Source organism: Triticum urartu, chromosome 3 (genome assembly GCF_003073215.2).
Source record: "Triticum urartu cultivar G1812 chromosome 3, Tu2.1, whole genome shotgun sequence".
NCBI lineage: Eukaryota > Viridiplantae > Streptophyta > Magnoliopsida > Poales > Poaceae > Triticum > Triticum urartu.
This window is the reverse complement of record NC_053024.1, coordinates 602,704,286-602,731,973: the sequence shown is the minus strand read 5'-3', so window position 1 is coordinate 602,731,973 and position 27,688 is coordinate 602,704,286.

Here is a 27,688-nt window from a genome sequence, read left to right as displayed (position 1 = left end):
TATGAGTTTGGTCTTCATTTGAAACAATGTGGAATAGTTTCTCAACTCACGCCACCTGGAACACCGTAGTGTAATGGTGTGTCCGAACGTCGTAACCGTACTTTATTAGATATGGTGTGATCTATGATGTCTCTTACCGATTTACCACTATTGTTTTGGGGTTATGCTTTAGAGACGGCCGCATTCATGTTAAATAGGGCACCATTTAAATCTGTTGAGAAGACACCATATGAACTGTGGTTTGGCAAGAAACCTAAGCTGTCGTTTCTTAAAGTTTGGGGCTGCGATGCTTATGTGAAAAAGCTTCAACCTGATAAGCTCGAACCCAAATCAGAGAAATGCGTGTTCATAGGATACCCAAAGGAAACTGTTGGGTACACCTTCTATCGCAGATCCGAAGGCAAGATATTCGTTGCTAAGAATGGATCCTTTCTAGAGAAGGTGTTTCTCTCGAAAGAAGTGAGTGGGAGGAAAGTAGAAATTGATGAGGTAATTGTACCTTCTCCCGAATTGGAAAGTAGTTCATCACAGAAATCAGTTCCAATGATGCCTACACCAATTAGTGAGGAAGTTAATGATGATGATCATGAAACTTCAGATCAAGTTACTACCAAACCTCGTAGGTCAACCAGAGTATGTTTGAAAGTGCAACTATCCCTGGGTGGTTTTGGTAATTCCTAACAACATATAACTCATTGAACTAATGCTCTTTCAAGATGATCATTTCAGAAAGTTCAATGATTGGCATGGCATGGACTAGGAATGTGGACCCCTCAAAATGCTAAGGATACATATTGGCAAAAGCTCAAGACTCTATATTTTCATTTTAGTGATCCAAGATCACATTGAGTCCATAGGAAAAGCCAATACTATTAAAAGGGGATGAGGTGTTTCTTAATGGCTTGCTTGCTCAAAATGCTTAGTGACATGCTCCAAAAACCCTCAACCACTTTCTCATATCCACATATGTCCCAAACCAAAAGTCAAACTCGGCCCCACCAATTTGATCTATGTGGCGCCACCGAGTTCTTTTGACATAGCCATAGCCAGAAACCCTAATTAGTTCAGTCTCATCGATAGGGATCTCTGTCTCACCAAGATGGGATTGCAAACTCTCTGTATCCCTTCGTAACGTTTCGGTCTTACCGAGATGAGCGACCGGTCTCACCGAGTTCACAATGCAAACTCTCTGTTTCCTTTTCGTAACGTTTCGGTCTCACCGAAATGAGCGATCGGTCCCACTAAGTTTGCTTGACCAACTCTCTGTTTGCCTATTATAGAAATCGCACCGAGTGCATGTGATCGGTCTCACCGAGATTACGTTATGCCCTAACCCTAATGAAATCGGTCCCACCGAGTTTATCGTATCGGTCCCACCGAAAAGCCTAACGTTCACATTTTGAACCGAATCGGTCTGACCGAGTTTGTGTATTTGGTCTGACTGAGTTTGTGTATTCGGTCTCACCATGTTTGGTGAATTGTGTGTAACGGTTAGATTTTATGTGGAGGATATATATACCCCTCCACCCATCCTCCATTCGTGGTGAGAGCTATCAGAATGTGCCTACACTTCTACCATTCATTTTTTGAGGGAGAACCACCTACTCATGTGTTGATACCAAGATATTTCATTCCAACCACAAGAATCTTGATCTCTAGCCTTCCCCAAGTTGCTTTCCACTCAAATCATCTTTCCACCAAACCCAAATCCGTGAGAGAGAGAGTTGAGTGTTGGGGAGACTACCATTTGAAGAACAAGAGCAAGGAGTTCATCATCAACACACCATCTATTATCTTTTGGAGAGTGGCGTCTCCTAGATTGGTTAGGTGTCACTTGGGAGCCTCCATCAAGATTGTGGAGTTGAACCAAGGAGTTTGTAAGGGCAAGGAGATTGTCTACTTCATGAAGATCTACTCAAGTGAGGCAAGTACTCCGTGGGCGATGGCCATGGTGGGATAGACAAGGTTGCTTCTTTGTGGACCCTTCATGGGTGGAGCCCTCCGTGGACTCGCGCAACCGTTATCCTTCGTGGATTGAAGTCTCCATCAACGTGGATGTACGATAGCACCACCTATCGGAACAACACCAAAAATCTCAGTGTCTACATTGTGTTTTCTCCCTCTAAACTCCTCCCCTTTACCTTCATATGCAATGATTTACTTTCGCTGCTATATTCTTAGAGTTGCATGTGTAGGTTGATTTCTTGACTTGTGCTAAGTTGCTAAAATCTGCCAAGACTTAAAATTGAGAAAATGCTAGGTTTTTATTTGGTCAAGTAGTCTAATCACCCCCTCTAGACATACTTTCGATCCTACAAATGGTATCGGAGCTTTGGTCTCCATTTGTCGTGATTTCCATAGCTTTGGTGATCATAGCCTTGGTTTCACAACCTAGGAGAGTATGGCATCTAGCGAGGGAAATTACCACCGTAGAGGTCCTTACTTTGATGGTACTAATTTTGCTAGTTGGAAGCATAAGATGAAGATGCATATTCTTGGACATAACCCCGCCGTTTGGGCTATTGTGTGTATTGGCTTGCAAGGTGAATTCTTTGATGGGAGAGAACTGAACCATGAAGCTACCACGGAAGAGTTGAAGATGCTGCAATACAATGCTCAAGCCTGCGATATCCTATTCAACGGATTGTGCCCTGAAGAATTCAACAAAATCAGCCGTCTTGAGAATGCAAAGGAAATTTGGGATACTTTGATTGATATGCATGAAGGTACCGACTCCGTCAAGGAATCCAAATTGGATGTGCTTCAAAGTCAGCTTGACAAGTTCAAAATAAAGGATGGTGAAGGTGTCGCTGAAATGTACTCTAGGCTTGCTCTCATCACAAATGAGATTGCCGGCTTAGGAAGTGAAGAGACGACCGACAAATTCATCATCAAGAAGATCCTAAGAGCCTTGGATGGAAAATATGATACCGTGTGCACATTGATCCAAATGATGCCCAACTACAATGATCTCAAGCCAACGGAAGTCATTGGAAGAATTATTGCTCATGAGATGTCACTCAAAGATAAAGAAGAGCTTCACAACAAGTCAAGTGGTGCTTACAAAGCCTCGTGTGATGCTCCTACATCATCAAGTGAGAAACAAGTCTTCAACGAGGAATTGAGCCTAATGGTGAAGAACTTCAACAAGTTCTGCAAGAGTAGAAGCAAAAAAAGAAGTTCCAAGTCAAGGTCCTACAATGACTAAACATCTTCTAGTCGTGAGCGTAATTGCTACAATTGTGGAAGACCCGAACACTACTCCAATGAGTTTACGACTCCGTACAAAAGAAGAGAAGACTCACCTAAAAGGAGAAGTAGAAGAGAAGAATCACCACCAAGAGAGAGGAGGAGTAGAGATGATCGTTATGAATGAAGAACCTCTCGCGGAAGCAAGGATTCGGAAAGGAAGGGCAAGTCATCAAGGAGCTACACAAAACAAAGGCATCAAGCTCATGTTGGTGAGTGGGTATCCGGCTCCACTCTCCGACTATCAGTCCGAGAGAAGTTATCACTCCGACTCCGAATATACTCAAGATGAAGGTGTTGCCGGCCTAGCACTTGTGTCAACCAACTCCTATGACATATTTGACTCACCAAATGAAGGAATTGGAAGATGCTTCATGGCTAAAGGCCCAAAGGTATCACACCCCGAGTATGTTGATTTCAATAGTGATGAAGATTGTTGACACCAGATTTTGGCATGGTCACGAATCCGGGTTCGTATGCAAAAGTTAGAGGCAACACTTCGCGGGCCGGCCCCGGGTGAGAAAGTATTCGGCCTTTGCCGGCTGAATGAAACCTTGCCGGGGTAAAACCTTGCCGATGTGAGGGCTTGCTGAAGGAAATATGCCCTAGAGGCAATAATAAAGTTATTATTTATTTCCTTATATCATGATAAATGTTTATTATTCATGCTAGAATTGTATTAACCGGAAACATAATACATGTGTGAATACATAGACAAACAGAGTGTCACTAGTATGCCTCTACTTGACTAGCTCATTAATCAAAGATGGTTATGTTTCCTAACCATGGACAAAGAGTTGTTATTTGATTAACGGGATCACATCATTAGGTGAATGATCTGATTGACATGACCCATTCCATTAGCTTAGCACCCGATTGTTTAGTATGTTGCTATTGCTTTCTTCATGACTTATACATGTTCCAATGACTATGAGATTATGCAACTCCTGTTTGCCGGAGGAACACTTTGTGTGCTACCAAACGTCACAATGTAACTGGGTGATTATAAAGGTGCTCTACAGGTGTCTCCAAAGGTACATGTTGGGTTGGCGTATTTCGAGATTAGGTTTTGTCACTCCGATTGTCGGAGAGGTATCTCTGGGCCCTCTCGGTAATGCACATCACATAAGCCTTGCAAGCATTGCAACTAATGAGTTAGTTGCGAGATGATGTATTACGGAACGAGTAAAGAGACTTGCCGGTAACGAGATTGAACTAGGTATTGAGATACCGACGATCAAATCTCGGGCAAGTAACATACCGATGACAAAGGGAACAACGTATGTTGTTATGCGGTCTGACCGATAAAGATCTTCGTAGAATATGTAGGAGCCAATATGAGCATCCAGGTTCTGCTACTGGTTATTGACCGGAGACGTGTCTCGGTCATGTCTACATTGTTCTCGAACCTGTAGGGTCCGCACGCTTAAGGTTTCGATCACAGTTATATTATGAGTTTATGAGTTTTGATGTACCGAAGTTAGTTCGGAGTCCCGGATGTGATCACGGACATGACGAGGAGTCTCGAAATGGTCGAGACATAAAGATTGATATATTGGACGGCTATATTCGGACACCGGAAGTGTTCCGGGTGATTTCGGAGAAAATCGGAGAGCCGGAGGGTTACTGGAACCCCCCCGGGAGAAGTAATGGGCCTTATGGGCCTTAGTGGAAAGAGAGAGGGGCAGCCAAAGGTGGGCCGCGCGCCTCCTCCCCCCTGGTTCGAATTGGACTAGGAGAGGGGGAGAGGGGGCGGCGCCCCCCTTTCCCTCTCCCTCCCCACTTCCTTCCCCCTCCTAGTAGGAGTCCTACTCCTACTAGGAGGAGGACTCCTCCTTGGCGCGCCTATAGGCGCGGCCTCCTCCCCTTGCCCTTTATATACGGGAGGCAGGGGCACCCCTAGAACACACAAGTTGATCCACGTGATCATATTCTTAGCCGTGTGCGGTGCCCCTTCCACCATAGTCCTCGATAATATTGTAGCGGTGCTTAGGCGAAGCCCTGCGACGAGTAGTACATCAAGATCGTCACCACGCCGTCGTGCTGACGGAACTCTTCCCCGACACTTGCTGGATCGGAGTCCGGGGATCGTCATCGAGCTGAACGTGTGCTAGAACTCGGAGGTGCCGTAGTTTCGGTGCTTGATCGGTCGGGCCGTGGAGACGTACGACTACATCAACCAAACGCTTCCGTTGTCGATCTACAAGGGTACGTAGATCACACTCTCCCCTCTCGTTGCTATGCATCACCATGATCTTGCGTGTGCGTAGGAATTTTTTGAAATTACTACTTACTACGAAACCCAACAGTGGCATCCGAGCCTAGGTTTTATGTGTTGATGTTATATGCACGAGTAGAACACAAGTGAGTTGTGGGCGATAGAAGTCATAGTGCTTACCAGCATGTCATACTTTGGTTCGGCGGTATTGTTGGATGAAGCGGCCCGGACCGACATTACGCGTACGCTTACGCGAGACCGGTTCTCCCGACGTGCTTTGCACAAAGGTGGCTAGCGGGTGATAGTTTCTCCAACTTTAGTTGAACCGAGTGTGGCTACGCCCGGTCCTTGCGAAGGTTAAAACAACACCAACTTGACAAACTATCGTTGTGGTTTTGATGCGTAGGTAAGATTAGTTCTTGCTTAAGCCCGTAGCAGCCACGTAAAACTTGCAACAACAAAGTAGAGGACGTCTAACTTGTTTTTGCAGGGCATGTTGTGATGTGATATGGTCAAGGCATGATGTGATATTTTATTGTATGAGATGATCATGTGTTGTAACCGAGTTATCGGCAACTGGCAGGAGCCATATGGTTGTCGCTTTATTGTATGCAATGCAATCGCCCTGTAATGCTTTACTTTATCACTAAGCGGTAGCGATAGTCGTAGAAGCATAAGTTGGCGAGACGACAACGATGCTACGATGGAGATCAAGGTGTCGCGCCGATGACGATGGTGATCACGACAGTGCTTCGAAGATGGAGATCACAAGCACAAGATGATGATGGCCATATCATATCACTTATATTGATTGCATGTGATGTTTATCTTTTATGCATCTTATCTTGCTTAGATTGACGGTAGCATTATAAGATGATCTCTCACTAATTATCAAGAAGTGTTCTCCCTGAGTATGCACCGTTGCGAAAGTTCTTCGTGCTGAGACACCATGTGATGATCGGGTGTGATAGGCTCTACGTTCAAATACAACGGGTGCAAAACAGTTGCACACGCGGAATACTCAGGTTATACTTGACGAAGCAAGCATATACAGATATGGCCTCGGAACACGGAGACCGAAAGGTCGAGCGTGAATCATATAGTAGATATGATCAACATAGTGATGTTCACCAATGAAACTACTCCATCTCACGTGATGATCGGACATGGTTTAGTTGATTTGGATCACGTAATCACTTAGAGGATTAGATGGATGTCTATCTAAGTGGGAGTTCTTAAGTAATATGATTAATTGAACTTAAATTTATCATGAACTTAGTCCTGGTAGTATTTTGCAAATTATGTTGTAGACCAATAGCTCGCGTTGTTGCTTCCCTGTGTTTATTTTGATATGTTCCTAGAGAAAATTGTGTTGAAAGATGTTAGTAGCAATGATACGGATTGGATCCATGATCTGAGGTTTATCCTCATTGCTGCACAGAAGAATTATGTCCTTGATGCACCGCTAGGTGACGGACCTATTGCAGGAGCAGATGCAGACGTTATGAACGTTTGGCTAGCTCAATATGATGACTACTTGATAGTTTAGTGCACCATGCTTAATGGCTTAGAATCGGGACTTCAAAGACGTTTTGAACGTCATGGAGCATATGAGATGTTCCAGGAGTTGAAGTTAATATTTCAAGCAAATACCCAAGTTGACAGATATGAAGTCTCCGACAAGTTCTATAACTAAAAGATGGAGGAGAATCGCTCAACTAGTGAGCATGTGCCCAGATTGTCTGAGTACTACAATCGCTTGAATCAAGTGGGAGTTAATCTTCCAGATAAGATAGTGATTGACAGAATTCTCTAGTCACCATCACCAAGTTAGTAGAACTTCGTGATGAACTATGATATGCAAGGGATAACGGAAACGATTCCCAAGCTCTTCGTAATGCAGAAATTGACGAAGGTAGAAATCGAGAAAAACATCAAGTGTTGATGGTAGACAAGACCACTAGTTTCAAGAAAAGGGCAGAGGGAAGAAGGGGAACTTCAAGAAGAACAGCAAGCAAGTTGCTTCTCAAGTGAAGAAGCCCAAGTCTAGTCCTAAGCCTGAGACTAGGTGTTTCTACTGCAAAGGGACTGGTCACTGGAAGCGGAACTACCCCAAGTGATTGGCAGATAAGAAGGATGACAAAGTGAACATAAGTATATTTGATATACATGTTATTGATGTGTACTTTACTAGTGTTTATAGCAACCCCTCAGTATTTGATACTAGTTCAGTTGCTAAGATTAGTAACTCGAAACGGGAGTTGCAGAATAAACAGAGACTAGTTAAGGGTGAAGTGACGATGTGTGTTGGAAGTGGTTCCAAGATTGATATGATCATCATCGCACACTCCCTATACTTTCGGGATTAGTGTTGAACCTGAATAAGTGTTATTTGGTGTTTGCGTTAAGCATGAATATGATTTGATCATGTTTATTGTAATACGGTTATTCATTTAAGTAAGAGAATAAATTGTTGTTCTTTTTACATGAATAAAACCTTATATGGTTACACACCCAATGAAAATAGTTCGTTGGATCTCTATCGTAGTGATACACATAATCATAATATTGAAACCAAAAGATGCAAAGTTAATAATGATAGTGCAACTTATTTGTAGCACTGCCGTTTAGGTCATATTGGTGTAAAGCGCATGAAGAAACTCCATGCTGATGGGATTTTGGAATCACTTAATTATGAATCACTTGATGCTTGCGAACCATGCCTCATGGGCAAGATGACTAAGACTCCATTCTCCGGAGCGAGCAACTGACTTATTGGAAATAATACATACTGATGTATGTGGTCCGATGAGTGTTAAGGCTCACGGCAAGTATCGTTATTTTCTGAACTTCACAGATGATTTGAGCAGATATGGGTATATCTGCTTGATGAAACATAAGTCTGAAACATTTGAAAAGTTTAAAGAATTTCAGAGTGAAGTGGAAAATCATCGTGACAAGAAAATAAAGTTTCTACGATCTGATCGCGGAGACAAATATTTGAGTTACGAGTTTGGTCTTCAATTAAAACAATGTGGAATAGTTTCACAAACTCATGCCACATGGAACACCACAGCATAATGGTGTGTCCGAACGTCATAACCGTACTTTATTGGATATACTGCAATCTATGATGTCTCTTACCGATCTACCACTATCGTTTTGGGGTTATGCATTAGAGACAGCTGCATTCACGTTAAAAGGGCACCATCTAAATGAAGGAAATATGCCCTAGAGGCAATAATAAAGTTATTATTTATTTCCTTATATCATGATAAATGTATATTATTCATGCTGGAATTGTATTAACCGGAAACATAATACATGTGTGAATACATAGACAAACAGAGTGTCACTAGTATGCCTCTACTTGACTAGCTCGTTAATCAAAGATGGTTATGTTTCCTAACCATGAACAAAGAGTTGTTATTTGATTAACGAGGTCACATCATTAGTTGAATGATCTGATTGACATGACCCATTCCATTAGCTTAGCACCCGATCGTTTAGTATGTTGCTATTGCTTTCTTCATGACTTATACATGTTCCTATGACTATGAGATTATGCAACTCCCGTTTGCCGGAGGAACACTTTGGGTGCTACCAAACGTCACAACGTAACTGGGTGATTATAAAGGAGCATTACAGGTCTCTCCAAAGGTAGATGTTGGGTTGGCGTATTTCGAGATTAGGATTTGTCACTCCGATTGTCGGAGAGGTATCTCTGGGCCCTCTCGGTAATGCACATCACATAAGCCTTGCAAGCATTGCAACTAATGAGTTAGTTGCGAGATGATGTATTACGGAATGAGTAAAGAGACTTGCCGGTAACGATATTGAACTAGGTATTGGAATACCGACGATCGAATCTCGGGCAAGTAACATACCGATGACAAAGGGAACAACGTATGTTGTTATGCGGTCTGACCGATAAAGATCTTCGTAGAATATGTAGGAGCCAATATGGGCATCCAGGTCCCGCTATTGGTTATTGACCGGAGACATGTCTCGGTCATGTCTACATTGTTCTCGAACCCGTAGGGTCCGCACGCTTAAGGTTACGATGACAGTTATATTATGAGTTTATGTATTTTGATGTACCGAAGGTTGTTCGGAGTCCCGGATATGATCACGGACATGACGAGGAGTCTCAAAATGGTCGAGACATAAATATTGATATATTGGAAGCCTATGTTTGGATATCGGAAGTGTTCCGGGTGAAATCGGGATTTTACCGGAGTACCGGGAGGTTACCGGAACCCCCCGGGAACCATATGGGCCTTAGTGGGCTTTAGTGGAAAGGAGAAAGGGGCAGCCCAAGGTGGGCTGCGTGCCTCCCCCTTCCCCTAGTCCTATTAGGACTAGGAGAGGTGGCCGGCCCCCTCTCTCTCTTTCCCCCCCGAGGAATCCTATTCCAACTAGGATTGGGGGGGGGGAATCCTACTCCCGGAGGGAGTAGGACTCTCCTGGCGCACCCCTTGTGGCCGGACAGCCTCCCCCCTTTGGTCCTTTATATACTGAGGTAGAGGCACCCTAGAACACACAAGTTGATCCACGTGATCTATTCCTTAGCCGTGTGCGGTGCCCCCAGCCACCATATTCCTCGATAATACTGTAGCGGAGTTTAGGCGAAGCCCTGCTGCTGTAGTGCATCAAGATCGTCACCACGCCGTTGTGCTGACGAAACTCTTCCCCGACACTTTGCTGGATCGGAGTCCGGGGATCGTCATCGAGCTGAACGTGTGCTCGAACTCGGAGGTGCCGTAGTTTCGGTGCTTGATCGGTCGAATCGTGAAGACGTACAACTACTTCCTCTATGTTGTGTCAACGCTTCCGCATTCGGTCTGCGTGGGTACGTAGACAACACTATCCCCTCTTGTTGCTATGCATCACATGATCTTGCGTGTGCGTAGGAAATTTTTTGAAATTACTACGAAACCCAACACTAAATCTTTTGAGACGACACTGTATGAACTGTGGTTTGGCAAGAAACCAAAGTTGTCGTTTCTTAAAGTTTGGGGTTGCAATGCTTATGTGAAAAAGTTTCATCCTGATAAGCTCAAACCCAAATCGGAAAAGTGTGTCTTCATAGGATACCCAAAAAGTTACTGTTGGGTACACCTTTTATCATAGATCCAAAGGCAAGACATTCGTTGCTAAGAATGGATCCTTTCTAGAGAAGGAGGTTCTCTCGAAAGAAGTGAGTGGGAGGAAAGTAGAACTTGATAAGGTAATTGTACCTTCTCCCTTATTGGAAAGTAGTTCATCACAGAAATCTGTTCCTGTGACTACTACACCAATTAGTGAGGAAGCTAATGATGATGATCATGTAACTTCAGATCAAGTTACTACCGAATCTCATAGGTAAACCAGAGTGAGATCCGCACCAGAGTGGTACGGTAATCCTGTTCTGGAGGTCATGCTACTTGACCATGATGAACCTACGAACTATGAAGAAGCGATGGTGAGCCCAGATTCCGCAAAATGGCTTGAGGCCATGAAATCTGAGATGGGATCCATGTATGAGAACAAAGTATGGACTTTGGTTGACTTGCCCGTTGATCGGCAAGCAATTGAGAATAAATGGATCTTCAAGAGGAAGACGGACGCTGATAGTAGTGTTACTATCTGCAAAGCTAGAATTTTCGCAAAAGGTTTTTGACAAGTTCAAGGTGTTGACTATGATGAGAGTTTCTCACTTGTATCTATGCTTAAGTCTATCCGAATCATGTTAGCAATTGCCGCATTTTATGAAATCTGGCAAATGGATAAACAAAACTGCATTCCTTAATAGATTTGTTAAAGAAGAGTTGTATATGATACAACCAGAAGGTTTTGTCAATCCTAAAGGTGCTAACAAAAATATGCAAGCTCCAGCGATCCATCTATGGACTGGTGCAAGCATCACGGAGTTGGAATATACGCTTTGATAAGTTGATCAAAGCATATAGTTTTATACAGACTTGCGATGAATCCTGTATTTACAAGAAAGTGAGTGGGAGCACTACAACATTTCTGATAAGTATATGTGAATGACATATTGTTGATCGGAAATAATGTAGAATTATTCTGCAAAGCATAAAGGAGTGTTTGAAAGGAATTTTCCAAAGAAAGACCTCGGTGAAGCTGCTGACATATTGAACATCAAGATCTATAGAGATAGATCAAGACGCTTGATAAGTTTTTTTGAATGAGTACATACCTTGACAAGATTTTGAAGTAGTTCAAAATAGAACAGTCAAAGAAAGAGTTCTTGTCTGTGTTACAAGGTGTGAAATTGAGTAAGACTCAAAACCCGACCATGACAGAAGATAGAAAGAGAATGAAAGTCATTCCCTATGCCTCAGCCATAGGTTCTATAAAGTATGCCATGCTATGTACCAGATCTATTGTATACCCTACACTGATTTTGGCAAGGTAGTACAATAGTGATCTAGGAGTAGATCACTGGACAACGGTCAAAATTATCCTTAGTGGAATAAGGATATGTTTCTCGATTATGGAGGTGACAAAAAGGTTCGTCGTAAAGGGTTACGTTGATGCAAGTTTTGACACTAATCCAGATGACTCTAAGTCTCAATCTGGATACATATTGAAAGTGGGAGCAATTAGCTAGAGTAGCTCTGTGCAGAGCATTGTTAACATAGAAATTTGCAAAATACATACGGATCTGAATGTGGCAGACCCGTTGACTAAACTTCTCTCACAAGCAAAACATGATCACACCTTAGTACTCTTTGGGTGTTAATCGCATCGCGATGTGAACTAGATTACTGAATTTAGTAAACCCTTTGGGTGTTGGTCACATGAAGATGTGAACTAATCACATAAAGATGTGAACTATTAGTGTTAAATCACATGGTGATGTGAACTAGATTATTGACTCTAGTGCAAGTGGGAGACTGAAGGAAATATGCCCTAGAGGCAATAATAAAGTTATTATTTATTTCCTTATATCAAGATAAATGTTTATTATTCATGCTAGAATTGTATTAACCAGAAACATAATACATGTGTGAATACATAGACAAACAGAGTGTCACTAGTATGCCTCTACTTGACTAGCTCGTTAATCAAAGATGGTTATGTTTCCTAACCATGGACAAAGAGTTGTTATTTGATTAACGGGATCACATCATTAGGTGAATGATCTGATTGACATGACCCATTCCATTAGCTTAGCACCCGATCGTTTAGTATGTTGCTATTGCTTTCTTCATGACTTATACATGTTCCTATGACTATGATATTATGCAACTCTCGTTTGCCGGAGGAACACTTTGTGTGCTACCAAACGTCACAACGTAACTGGGTGATTATAAAGGTGCTCTACAGGTGTCTCCAAAGGTACATGTTGGGTTGGCGTATTTCGAGATTAGGATTTGTCACTCCGATTGTCGGAGAGGTATCTCTGGGCCCTCTCGGTAATGCACATCACATAAGCCTTGCAAGCATTGCAACTAATGAGTTAGTTGCGAGATGATGTATTATGGAACGAGTAAAGAGACTTGCCGGTAACGAGATTGAACTAGGTATTGAGATACCGACGATCGAATCTCAGGCAAGTAACATACCGATGACAAAGGGAACAACGTATGTTGTTATGCGGTCTGACCGATAAAGATCTTCGTAGAATATGTAGGAGCCAATATGAGCATCCAGGTTCTGCTATTGGTTATTGACCGGAGACGTGTCTCGGTCATGTCTACATTGTTCTCGAACCCGTAGGGTCCGCACGCTTAAGGTTTCGATCACAGTTATATTATGAGTTTATGAGTTTTAATGTACCGAAGTTAGTTAGGAGTCCCGGATGTGATCACGGACATGACGAGGAGTCTCGAAATGGTCGAGACATAAAGATTGATATATTGGACGGCTATATTCGGACACCGGAAGTGTTCCGGGTGATTTCGGAGAAAATCGGAGAGCCGGAGGGTTACCGGAACCCCCCCCGGGAGAAGTAATGGGCCTTATGGGCCTTAGTGGAAAGAGAGAGGGGCAGCCAAAGGTGGGCCGCGCGCCTCCTCCCCCTGGTCCGAATTGGACTAGGAGAGGGGGGCGGCGCCCCCCTTTCCCTCTCCCTCCCCACTTCCTTCCCCCTCCTAGTAGGAGTCCTACTCCTACTAGGAGGAGGACTCCTCCTTGGCGCGCCTATAGGGCCGGCCGGCCTCCTCGCCTTGCTCCTTTATATACGGGGGCAGGGGGCACCCCTAGACACACAAGTTGATCCACGTGATCATATTCTTAGCCGTGTGCGGTGCCCCCTTCCACCATAGTCCTCGATAAAATTGTAGCGGCGCTTAGGCGAAGCCCTGCGACGGTAGTGCATCAAGATCGTCACCACACCGTCGTGCTGATGGAACTCTTCCCCGAGACTTTGCTGGATCGGAGTCCGGGGATCGTCATCGAGCTGAACGTGTTCTAGAACTCGGAGGTGCCGTAGTTTCGGCGCTTGATCGGTCGGGCCGTGGAGACGTACGACTACATCAACCAAATGCTTCCGTTGTCGATCTACAAGGGTACGTAGATCACACTCTCCCCTCTCGTTGCTATGCATCACCATGATCTTGCATGTGCGTAGGAATTTTTTTTGAAATTACTATGAAACCCAACACTTGCCGGCGTGGAAAGCTTGCCGGCGTGGAAAGCTTGCCGGCGGAAAAGCTTGCCGGGTGAAAAGATTGCCGGGCAAAGACCTTGCCGGGGAGGAAAGCTTGCCGGAGGAAGAGCTTGCCGGGCAAAGACCTTGCCGGGGCTAAAAAGCTTCCCGGGAAAAAGCTTGCTGGGGTGGAAACTGTCAAGGCCAATCCGACCAGAAGCTGAAGATGGGCTCCAATGATTATCTAGATGGACTCAGATGAAGAAGTGTTCAACATGGAGTTATTCGTAACATCGAAACAGTCAACTTTGCTTTTGGAGTCATCATCATCCGACGTAGTATACGACCTGCAGAGACGCTACAAGAGTCGGACGGTCCAGTCAGCTATATGACCGAGTCCGACTCGAAATTAAAGATGACCCCATGGAGTATTCAAGATGGCCTTATTTGGAAAAGTGATCAACATACGGATTGTTGGCCTCATCGAAGCGTACAAGTTTGATATTTGAATCATCTCCATCGGAAGTCATATGCAGATTCCACGGCCCGCGCAAGTTGCAAGACCGAAGATTGGATCAGATTCGGGCTGAATCTAAGTGGAACCAGAACTAGGACTCTAGGTCGTGAATTGATGTAATTTTCTTGTAAGGAAAGCCTAGATGAATCCTTTGCTTGTACGGGAAGTCCAGCCGCCTCTTATATATGTTGGGGGTGACGGCTGATTAAACAACACACAATCGAACCAATCAATATACTACTTTTTCATCTACGTTTTATCTCTCCACCGTTTCTCTCTCTCGTTCTTCGCTGTTCTCCGTGTTTGAGAGCTGCGAATTCCGAGGCTCTAGGGGCGAGCGAATCGACCTAGGGCAGCCCATAGCCGCCGCACTCCCTGACGGGGTCCCTCCCGGGGGTGTGGGGTTTTCGGGTCTGCAAAAGCGCCCGTCGACTATCTTGCGTATCGCACTGTCGGTCGGGTCTCCTTCGACGTGAGCTGCGGTGCATCACCCCCGACGTCGAGGGTACACGTGACGTGTTCATGTGTCAACACACTTTTTGGCGACTCCGCTGGGGAACGAAGATCAATCGTCATCATCCACCATGTCTGATATTCCCAAGCCATCTGAGGTAGACGCCGATAACATCATTAAGCCCAGTCTTGATGAGATATCGGCCGATCATCGCCAAGTTTATGAGGAGTACAAGAAGGCGCGCGAGGAGAAGTACTTGCAGGAGTTCCTTGCAAAGTTCAAGAAGGATCGCCAAGGCAACATCACTCTGATTGAAGAAATCAAGTTCCCTCCTCTTCAAGCCGAGCAGGTTAAACCCTCTGTAAGTACTGCCTTTTCTCCTGAGCAGTGGGCTGAGATTGAAAGTCGTATTGCTGATGGTAACAATCTAGTCTTCCAAACTTCCATAGAAAATACTAATTCTTAGAAGAATACATCTCAATCGTCTAGTGGTAATGATGGTGTAGCTGCTAGTGTGCAAAACCCTAATCTGGCTTTACCTGTTGCATCGGCGCCTCCCGTGCCGATGGCTTATTATCCTACCCAAACAAATCAGATTGTGACTGCACCCATCAACCCTATTATGAGCATGCCAGGTTTGGTGGCAACGCCGAACCAAACCCTACCTATAGCTACAACCACTCGACCACTACCAAATTATGGGTCGACATACATGCCACAATTCCTACCTACAGCTAGTAACCCTACTCCTCCTATGCCACTGCCACAAGCTTCATCGTCCACTATGGATGATGGTCTAGCTAATCTTAGAGAGGAAATGGCTAAGATGCTTCGAGAGAATTTTGGAGTTGAGTTACCTCGGAATCGGATTTACCAAAAGCCGTACCCCGAGTACTTTGATGCCATCCAGTGCCCTCCAGGATATAAAATTCCAGATTTTGTTAAGTTTAATGGAGAAGGCACAAAAACCACATGGGAGCATGTTAGTAAGTATTTAGCACAATTGGGTGAGGCAGGCTCATTGAATGAATTGAAAGTGCATTTATTTCCTTTATCATTAACTGGTACCGCATTTTCATGGTTTTCTTCTTTACCCCATGGTTCCATTCGAGTTTGGTCGCAGCTAGAGCAGAAGTTTCATGATCACTTTTATAGTGGCGACAATGAACTCAAATTGTCACATCTAACATCGGTTAAATAGAAGCATGATGAATCGGTCTCCGATTATGTCAAGAGATTCATAGAAACAAAAAACCGGTGTTTTAGTTTGGTGATAATCGAGAGGGACTTGGCAGACCTAGTGGTGAGTGGTTTGAGAACTCCCATTAGAGAAAAGCTAGAAGGCTACGAGTTCTTAAATATCAACCAAGTCTTACAAAGGGCTTTGGCTCAGGAAAGTCGAAGCAAAGACCTCAGAGAAGTGCATAGATACAAAGACGATCGTCCAAAGATGAATATGGTGGAATATGATAGTGATCACTCGGACGATGAGGGTGATGTTTTTTCTACTGAATTTGTTTGGCCATCTAAGGCCAAACCCTTTACTTGCAATGATCTGAAACCGATTCATAAGAATCGTGATGAAGAGATGAAGTTTACTTTTAACATTGCTAAGTGTGATAAAATATTTGATGCTTTGCTACAGGCTAAGATTATTAGAATATCTCATACTTTACCGCCGTTTGAAGAGATGAAACAGCGCGCTTATTGCAAATATCATAATTCTTTTTCTCATGCTACTAACGATTGCAATGTTTTTTGACGGCAGATACAATCGGCCATTAATGACGGACGATTGAACTTTTCTGAGATGCAAGTTGATAAACAGCCTTTTCCAATGAATGCCATGGATTTGGAGGGAAAGAAGCTACTCATTCGGCCGGAGGTTGCCGAATCTGCTAATAAAGCTAATTTCATTATTGGTGAGCCCAGGAAAGACAAGGAGGGCGACAAGGTCTTGGGGAGACAGGTTGTGCTTGACAAGCAACCCTGTGGCAAGGAGACAATCAAAATCACCATCAAGAATCTTGCACTCGGGGGGCAACCGCAAGCGCAAGAAAATACTCGTGTTAAATTTGTCAAACCCAAGAGTCCAGAAGTTGGCAAGTGGAAGGGGAATGAGGCAAAAGTGCAGCGCAAGAAAATCAAGCCAACTTTTGATATGTTGTTTTCCAAGTATGCCAATCATGCAGCCGGTTCTAGCTCTAACCGGTCACCAAATTTGAAGCGCTCAAGGTCACCTCCTCGGGAAGAATTTCAGCATCATGCAAGGCCATATGGGTCGTGGGCGCCGGGACCATGGGTACCGCCTCTCCCCTATGTACCATATTACATGGGAGACTTCAATGGAGGATGGTGGCAGCCCCCAATGGCCCCTTATGCTTTTCATCCGGGTTGGGCAGAACAAAGGAGGCCCGTTCATGAGAGACTTTCTTATCCCACACGAGCCCGTTTGGACAATAGTGTCAATCGGCCAGTGCAAGATAATCAAAAAAGGGTTGGCAAGCAAGAATGGCGTGTTAAGTCGCCAAGTGCTGTAACGGTCGAGTCAAGCAAAGGCAAGGAAAAAACCGATGCCGACTCACTCATCTTGGGCACCGAAACATTCACCATACAACAGCCGATTATGCATAGCAATCCGACTGAGCTGATACTTGCTATCGTGCCAAAGCACTCGGCTAATGACCTTGAAGGAAACACCAGCCAAGTAAAGATGAGAGATCCTAAATACACTCAGCCAAAGTGGTGTCCTCCAGGGCTGACAAAAACACAAAAGAGGAAATTACAGAGGTTAAGGAGTCAAGAGATGACAGAACAAGAAGCCGAGAAGCAAAGGGATAAGTTGTTCAATGACACTCGGCCCATGGTGCCTACAAAACAAGTGTGGAGGCCTAAGCAAATACAAGATGCAGTTGCTTCTACACCTATCACAGCAGCACCTGCGCCACCGAAGGAGGACGATGCGACAGCTATTACATCGTCTGCGACACTTCTTACTTCTCCTTCACTTGGACAAATTTCAGAATCGGTGGATGCACTTGAAGAAGAGGATGATATGTTGGACTATGAGTCTATGCCGGTTCATGAAGGTATGGATATCAATATGGTATATTACTTACGTGCTGAGTTTCGTGCTGTCAATGAGGAAGGGGAGGTGGCTCAGCTAGATTTTGGCCCTAAAAATGCAATATTCGAGAAGCCAAAAGACCCAGTAACGCATCTGAAACCATTGTATCTCAGAGGTCATATCAATGGATCATCGCTCACTCGGATGGTTGTTGATGGTGGTGCTGTGGTGAATCTTATGCCGTATTCGGTCTTCAAAAAATTGGGGCTGCATGATGAAGAGTTGATAAAGACCAACATGGTGCTCAATGGATTTGAAGGGAAAGAGAAAACTGAAGCCAAAGGTGTGGTGTATGTGGAGCTCACGGTGGGAAGTAAAACTTTGGCTACCGCATTCTTTGTCGCTGAGGTGCAAGGTAACTACAATGTCATACTAGGCCATGATTGGGTTCATGCAAACCAGTGCGTGCATCCACTATGCACCAGTTTTTGATCCAGTGGGTTGATGATGAAGTGGAAGTCATTCATGAGGATAACTCGGCCTGTGTTGCTTTGGCCGAGGCATCGGTGGATTGGCAACACCCAAATGCTGCTTGCTTGACGGGACGTGACTTGTCGGAATTCGATTTTCTGAGCGCAACCAAGAATGGTTTTGTGCCCGTCTCTTTAAAGCCGACTGAATGCAATCGGCTCCAAGGTATGATATGTTTAAATGGATCCTAACTCAGAGTGGTTACAAAAGCGACTTGTAGAATATCGGTCCAATGAGAACGATATGTATGAGTCCATAGAAGAGTTAGATGATATGGATAAATGTAACGCCCCGAGACCGATGTGCCAGGTGTCCTCCAGTTATTCGCTGTTGTTGCGTTGTCATTGCTTGCGTGTCATGCATTTGCATATCATGTCATCATGGGCATTTCATTTGCATACGTGTTCGTCTCATGCATCCGAGCATTTTCCCCGTTGTCCATTTTGCAATCCGGCGCTCCTATGTCATCCGGTGTCCCTTTCTACCTCTTTTCATGTGCGGGTGTTAAACGTTTCCGGATTGGACTGATACTTGCCAAGCGGCCTTGGTTTACTACCGGTAGACCGCCTATCAAGTTTCATATCATTTGGACTTCGTTTGATACTCCAACGGTTAACCGAGGGACCAAGAAGGCCTCGTGTGTGTTGCAACCCAACACCCTTCCAAAGTGGCCCAAAATCCACTTAAACCTCCTCCATCATCTGGGTCGTTCGATCACGATCGCGTGGCCGAAAACCGCACCTCATTTGGACTCTCCTAGCTCCCTCTACCTATAAGTATGTGTCTCCTTCCGAAATCCTCGCGCAGATCAAACCCTAGCCTCGTCCTCCCTCCGCACCCCAGACATGTCCGTCCCGCCGCTGGACGTGTCCGCAGCCGCCACATCACTCCAGCCAATGGAGCACCGCCACGTCAGCGCGCCACCTCCCGCTGACCACTCACGGCGCGCCACGTCGCCACGCCGGTGCCCTCCACCGCGCGAGGCCCGTCCCGGCCCAGGGCGGGCCCTCCTCGCTGCCAACCGGGCCGCCGCCTCCCTTACCGCGTGCGCCGCCCGCGCCCTCACTCCGTCGCCTTCGTCTACTGCGCCGCCGCCCGGAAACCGACACCGGTCATCGCGCCATCGCCGGCGCCGCTCCTCTCCGGCAACCGTGCCACCCCGTCCTCCTCCGACTCTGGCCAAGCCTCGCCGGTGCCGCCCCCGTCCTCCTCCGGCCGGACACGCCAAGTCCGGCGACGCCCGCAAGACCCGGCCGGCCTCGTCTCCCTCCTCCCCGCGGCAAGTCTTCCGGCGAACTCCTGTTCCGGCGATCCTCGAAATCCATGTGTGCTACAGTGCCGCCCCGATCTGGATCTGAGATCTGTTTGCCTCGGTTGACTTTTCTTCCCGTAACCCTAGACATTTTGCATATTTCATCATGCTGTAACTTTGCATCCGTAGCTCCGTTTTGCGCGTGTAGCATATCAAAATGTTCGCCTCAGAGAGTACATCATTTTGTCTCATTGCATCATTTTCATTAGAGCTCATCTTGATGCCCGAAATGCTGTTGGAAGAGAGCTATTTGAGTTAATCGTCAGATCTGCTGCATCATTTAGCTATTTGTCATTTTTGCCATGATTATTGTGTGCATGATATGCTCATGAGCTCTACATGTGTTTTGTTATATGCTTTGCCATCTTTCCAGAGGTGCTATCTATGTATTTTTGTGATATGTGTGGTGACTAGCACAAGCTTGCGAAGTGGTGCATTCGTTAATGCTGATTTCAGGGACTTAGCAATTCCACTAAGTCCTTGATCTGTTTTTATCAATATGCCATATGTTCATGTTGTTTCCTAGTGATCCGTGCCTCTTTTGAGGATGATCAGTAAGGATGATTTGTTAATCTTGTGGTGCTCTATCCATCCGTGTCTCTGTTTGCAATTATGGAGCACCCTAGCTTGAGTCAATCGAGCTCTACTTTTGCTATTTTGTGAATCTGGGCAGATTGTCTACTTGTTAGCCATTTGCCGAGGATGTTGTTGTTGATCCGTACATGCTATGTTGTTTGTTCTTGCCATGTCTAGCTTTTATAATGTGTATTCTTGATGGGTGTATACTTAGTTTGTCATGCCTTACTCTGTAGTGAGTGCATCGAGCTCGTAAACATGCCTACTCGTTAACAGATTTGCATGCTCCAGTTTTTCACCAAGTCTGAGATCTGATTATGTTTTTGCCATGTTCACATGCTTGCAATTGTATTTTCTGATCCCTTTTGGCTCAAGGTCACTAAGGGACTTTCGTTAAGCTCTTTGAGTATCTCCATTCCATGCCTTACTTTGCCATGTTAAGTTCCTGTAGCATATAGTTTTATTGCTCCAAAGTACGCTACCTGATCTGAAGTTCCAGACTAGTGTTAATTTCACTAAGTCTGAAATCTATTTACCAATTGCACTTTTGCCATGCTTGTTTGAACATGTTAATGGATGAATTGGCCGTAGCTCAGTGTTCATCTTTTGTTAAGCATCATGAGTGGATCCCTGCCATGTATTGTTTTGCCATGTTTGAGTGCTGTAGCATGTTTGTCTTGTTGCATTTAGATGGCTACTTGCTGTTTATCGCAGACCGGTGCCATATTTGTTTTGCTTGCCATTTCCAAACCGTGTCTCCGATTCCGGCGATCTTTATATCGATTTCTACCGAAATCACCTCACCTTTCCAGTGGAACTCTTGGATTTCCAAGTTGATGCCAGGTTCAATCATACCTTTGCAAATCATGCATATGCATCGCATACCGTATCCCGCATATCATACCATGTTCATGTGTTGGTTGTTTACTATGTTGTGTTCTTCTTTCCGGTGTTTGCTTCTTCGGGTTGGTTCCGGTAACGTCGCGTTTGTGAGGATCCGTTGGCTACGTCCTTTTGTCTTCTTCATGTACTCGTTCCTCTTCCTTGCGGGATCTCAGGCAAGATGACCATACCCTCGAAATCACTTCTATCTTTGCTTGCTAGATGCTCGCTCTTTTGCTATGCCTATGCTGCGATACCTACCACTTGCTTATCATGCCTCCTATATTGTTGAACCAAGCCTCTAACCCACCTTGTCCTAGCAAACCGTTGTTTGGCTATGTTACCGCTTTGATCAGCCCCTCTTATAGCATTGTTAGTTGCAGGTGAAGATTGAAGTTTGTTCCTTGTTGGAACATGGAGATGTCGTTCCTTGTTGGAACATTCTTTACTTGTTGGGATATCACAATATATCTTATTTAATTAATGCATCTATATACTTGGTAAAGGGTGGAAGGCTCGGCCTTATGCCTGGTGTTTTGTTCCACTCTTGCCACCCTAGTTTCTGTCATATCGGTGTTATGTTCCCGGATTTTGCGTTCCTTACGCGGTTGGGTAATAATGAGAACCCCTTGACAGTTCGCCTTGAATAAAACTCTTCCAGCAATGCCCAACATTGGTTTTACCATTCGCCACCTAGCCTTTTCTTTCCCTTGGGTTCTGCAGACTCAAGGGTCATCATTATTTTAACCCCCCCGGGCCAGTGCTCCTCTGAGTGTTGGTCCAACCTGTCAGCTGCCGGTGGCCACCGGGGGCAACTCTGGGCTGGCCTACCCGTACCTAAGACAATCTGAGTGTGCCCTGAGAAAGAGATATGTGCAGCTCCTATCGGGATTTGTCGGCACATTCGGGCGGCGTTGCTGGTTTAGTTTTACCTTGTCGAAATGTCTTGTAACCGGGATTCCGAGTCTGATTGGGTCTTCCCGCTAGAAGGAATATCCTTCGTTGACCGTGAGAGCTTGTGATGGGCTAAGTTGGGACACCCCCGAAGGGATTTGAACTTTTGTAAGCCGTGCCCGCGGTTATGGGCAGATGGGAATTTGTTAATGTCCGGTTGTAGAAAACCTGAAGTTGACCTTAATTAGAATGTATCAACCGCGTGTGTAACCATGATGGTCTCTTTCCGGCGGAGTCCAGGAAGTGAACACGGGGTTGGAGTTATGCTTGACGTAGGTTGTTCTAGGATCACTTCTTGATCATACTTTTATCGACCGTGCTTTGCTTTCTCTTCTCGCTCTCATTTGCGTATGTTAGCCACCATACATGCTAGTCGCTTGCTGCAGTTCCACCTCATACCTTTATGTTACCCATAAGCTTAAATAGTCTTGATCGCGTGGGTGTGAGATTGCTGAGTTCCCGTGACTCATAGATACTTCCAAAAACCAGCTTGCAGGTGCCGATGAGCCCGTGCAGATGACGCAACCAAGCTCAGGAGGAGCTCGATGAAGATCTTGTCCTTTGTGTTGTTTTGTTCTAGTTGATCAGTAGTGGAGCCCAGTTGGGGTCGATCGGGGATCTGTGTAGCATTTGGGGTAGTCTTCTTTTACTTTGGTTCCATAGTTGGACCTTGATTGTATCTGGATGATGTAATGCTTTATTTATGTATTGTGTGAAGTGGCGATTGTAAGCCAACTATGTATCTCTTTCCCTTATGTATTACATGGGTTGTGTGAAGATTACCTCACTTGTGACATTACTTTCAATGCGGTTATGCCTCTAAGTCGTGCTTCGACACGTGGGAGATATAGCTGCATCGAGGGCGTTACAAGTTGGTATCAGAGCCTTCCCCGACCTTAGGAGCCCCACTGCTTGATCAAATTAGTAGACGAGTTGAGTCTAGAAAAAATGTTTTGAGTCATTTAGGAATTATATATCGGAGAGTTAGGAATTCTTTTTACTCCCCAGTCCCTTCATCGCTTTGGTAAGGCATCCTGATGTAGAGTTTTGACTCTTCTCTTCTCAAATTTCACTAAATTTTTTTTAGGATCACGCGGGTATCTTGGAATCGTTCCGATGGTTTTGTGACGAGAACTTTGTTCTTGGTGCCTCCTGTCATTTAGGGGTTGTGGCAGTGTCCCGGGGAGTTGAGCTCCGAGGTGTTGTCGTCACAATTTTATCGTTGCAGTTCTGGAATACCTGAGTTTAGTTCGTCGACATCGAAAATCTCTTATGCAGTTGTTGGTGAGATAACCTCGACGCCACCCAGTACTGGGGCGGGAGTTCGGGAGTATTGCCATAACTTGTATAACGGATGCTTTTTCGAAGGTTGAGGTAGATGATTTCTGAAGGTTTCTTGGTTATGTATTGAAGGATGGATACAGCTGGATGTAGGATTTTCTAGTTTTGGGTGAGATATTATGCTTCCCCTGTATCCCCAACACCTGATTGCATAACCGGAAAATTTCGGGAGTCTATAAGTGGGAATTCAAGTAGCTCTTAGGATATCTTTCCGACAGATGTATGATACGAAATTGGGGTTCGACGTCTAGTGGTCCGCCTATTCACGGTCGGTTTTACAGTGGTCTCGTTGTGTCTTAAAGAGTCCTTGGCTATGCCAACTCGAGGACGCTTCGTATGTCATGTGCACTGCCTTGTACATGATGGTGCTGTACGATCGAGCCCGTGTAGGCCCCACCACGAAAACTTCGGACGAAATCTCTATCATATGTTTGTTTTGGCTTATTCCGCAAGCCAATCCTTGTTTTGTTTTGAGTTGTGGTATTCGAGTTGCTTCGAAGTCAAATGTTGATTCCATACCTTCCCCAAATGGTGTTCTCATACTCCTATGCGAATACTAATCCTTCTTGATAATCGAGATTGTTATGCCAATCTTGTTCAACCGGTGTGTTTCTCTTCTAGTGGATCCGATCACTTCAAAATTTGCAAGATCAATTATCAGTTCTTCTCAACGGTGTTTGTTTCGTCTGACTCCAAGTTGCCTTTGTTTTTCCCCCCCCCCCCCCCCTTTTTTCTCTCAAGGACTCAGATGTCTTAATCAAGTATCCTTTTATTCATGTGAAGTCTCTCCATTCTTTTCCGTCAATATTCTTACCCGGTGGTTCTCAAGAAGATGTTCTACTAGTTCGTCATTCTTCATTCTTTTCTTCTCCGGTGGAACTAATTCAAGCTTTGATTGATCATATTCTTTTTTCGTTTCAAATACCTTCTCATACAGGTGCACCTCATAATAATTCACTTCTCGCTATTCATTTGTTCCGGAGTGCTCAAGAAATCTCAGATGATTCGTGTTTCAACTATGCTTTTGTAATCCTTTCAAACTCTTTCGAGATTGTTATCGCATTCTAGCCATTTAATTCAACCGGTGCAATCTCTCTTTTTAATCATTTCAACGGTGTTTCTTTTGAATGGGCCCTAACCCACATGTCTTTTCCCAGGATCTTACCTGACTCTTCTTATTTTCCCGGAGCTATCCAAATTTCTTTTCGAAGTGTGACGTAAGAATGAATTTTCATCAGTGAGAGGGTTTCTCCAAGATCTTTCAAATTCTTTTCATCGTTGGCTCAACCTCTTTGTTTTGATTCTTCCGGAGTGCCTAAATAAGTCATGATGGTATTTCTCGTCGTCATTCTCAGATTTTGAAGACCGAAGAAGAATTTTCTCTCATTCTTGTCCATTCTCTCGATGATTCGTGATTCTAGTTTGTTGCCATCCTCTCATAATTGTTTTCAATTGTGAAAATTCTTTTCACCCATCCGAAGCAATTCAAGATTCTTCTCAGTTTGTTATCCGGAGTCCATCAATTCTGAATTATTCATGTCAGCTTCCAGTTATCATTCTCAAATCTTACCGGTGCATCATTCAAATATTCTCTAATCAATTCTTGATCTCTTCGTTCTCATGTATCTAAATCCTAGCAAACATTTTTGTTCACTTACTAATTCTTCCCGGTGTTTCTTTATCTTTTCTTCGTTGTTTTAATTCTTACGGTGGTTCGTGCAAGATTCCTATTCTTTCATTATCTTATCAATTTATTCGTTGTTCCAATCCTACCGGTAACTTGTGAAGACGTTCTCAAGTCATGCTATATCTATCTTAATCCTTTCTACGAGAATAAGTTGTATGCAATCTGTTGCTTGTCATCAATTTAAATTGTTGAAGGATAAGCATAATGTAATTCTTATTCTTGTTTCATCCAAGAGATTAATTCCTTATTCTGGAGGCTTATCAAACTCTCAGTTTCATTTGTTTCATCTTTTCTTTCCTGGAGTCCCAAGTTCTCTCAATCATTTCACCACGGAGATTCATCTAAATCGTTACAAGGATTCAACTTGTGTTTTCAACTTCTCTTTCCTTTCGTTTGACCATTCTTTTGTTTACCGGAGTTCTTCATCAAGGTGCTACATGATGGTTCATCAAAGATTTATTTCTTCTCGAAGTTTTCATCGAGATTCATTTCTAGGGAGCTCAAGCTTTCTTCATCTTGCTATCCGGAGTGCAATTCTTTCTACCTTATCATTGGAGGTGGTATTATGTCATTCTTGATAATTTGAGTTCATGTTCCATGATTCACATGTTGTTAAGAATGAGATACTTTAAATCCATCAATCTTGTCATTGGAGTTATCTTGGGTTATATTTCGCCTAAAGCCTTCCCTAAGGATTGTTGCTATTATGGTGATTATAAATGACCCAAGTTCTTCATTTATCCTCCCGGTGAAATAAGTTTCTCGTCTCCTTGTTGATATCAATCCAATTTATTATTTTTCGTTAGTGGCAGAATTTCACCTCATAGCTTTGAGATGTTTCCTATAAGTCCACTACAACGTTGTTCTTTTCGTTGTTGGTTTTCCAACAACTCCATTCAACCCTTCTCCTAAAGATGCCTTTTCAAGCTCTTTTGTAGCAGAAGTTGGCATTTTCTTCTCTATTCTTTTATTTCAATTATCTATCTTCTATTCTTTCTTCCGGAGGCCGTGATGTTGCTCGTTTCAATCATCATCTCGATTTGTGAAGATCATGTTGTTCTTTCCTGTGCTTATCCATCTAACCGGAGCGTGGCGTCATCTCTTCTAGTTCTTTTCGCCTTATCAAGCCTTGCATATCTTCTCAACCGGAGTGCTGTCTGAGATCTTTCTTACCCCTTGTTCCATGCATTCAATAGTTCCGGAGGATGTATGTTGTGATTTCATCAAGTATCTTTTCATCTTACCAAGTTCTTATTCAATTCCATTTCTTTTCAGTCGGAATGCTGCCCAAATTATATCATTCTTAATATTTTTTCTATCTTGTTTCAACCGGAGTGGTTTCAATATTTATCTTGCCCTTCAACCTCAAGGTTTTTTTCGCAATGTTCTTTGTTACTCTTTTCTAAAGGAGTGTTTTCGACCTTATTCACCTTCATTGTGTTCTTTCTCAAATTTGTTCAACCTCGCAAGGTTCCTTGGTTTCACTCGTTTGTCAAAGAAGCAACTTAGTTTTACCTTTTCTCTTCCTCTTCCGATTCCCTCCGGTGCCATTCTAGATCTCGGGACGAGATCCTCTCGTAGTGGTTGAGTGTTGTAACGCGCCGAGACCGATGTGCCAGGTGTCCTCCAGTTATTCGCTGTTGTTGCGTTGTCATTGCTTGCGTGTCATGCATTTGCATATCATGTCATCATGTGCATTTCATTTGCATACGTGTTCATCTCATGCATCCGAGCATTTTCCCCGTTGTCCGTTTTGCAATCCGGCGCTCCTATGTCATCCGGTGTCCCTTTCTACCTCTTTTCATGTGCGGGTGTTAAACGTTTCCGGATTGGATCAATACTTGCCAAGCGGCCTTGGTTTACAACCGGTAGACCGCCTATGAAGTTTCGTATCATTGGGACTTCGTTTGATACTCCAACGGTTAACCAAGGGATCGAGAAGGCCTCGTGTGTGTTGCAGCCCAACACCCTTCCAAAGTGGCCCAAAACCCACTTAAACCTCCTCCATCATCTCGGTCGTTCGATCACGATCGCGTGGCCGAAAACCGCACCTCATTTGGACTCTCCTAGCTCCCTCTACCTATAAATATGTGTCTCCCTCCGAAATCCTCGCGCAGATCAAACCCTAGCCTCGTCCTCCCTCCGCATCCCGGACATGTCCGTCCCGCCGCTGGACGTGTCCGCCGCCACCGCCACATCACTCCAGCCAATGGAGCGCCGCCACGTCAGCGCGCCGCCTCCCGCTGACCACTCACGGGGCGCCACGTCGGCACGCCGGCGCCCTCCACCGCGCGAGGCCCG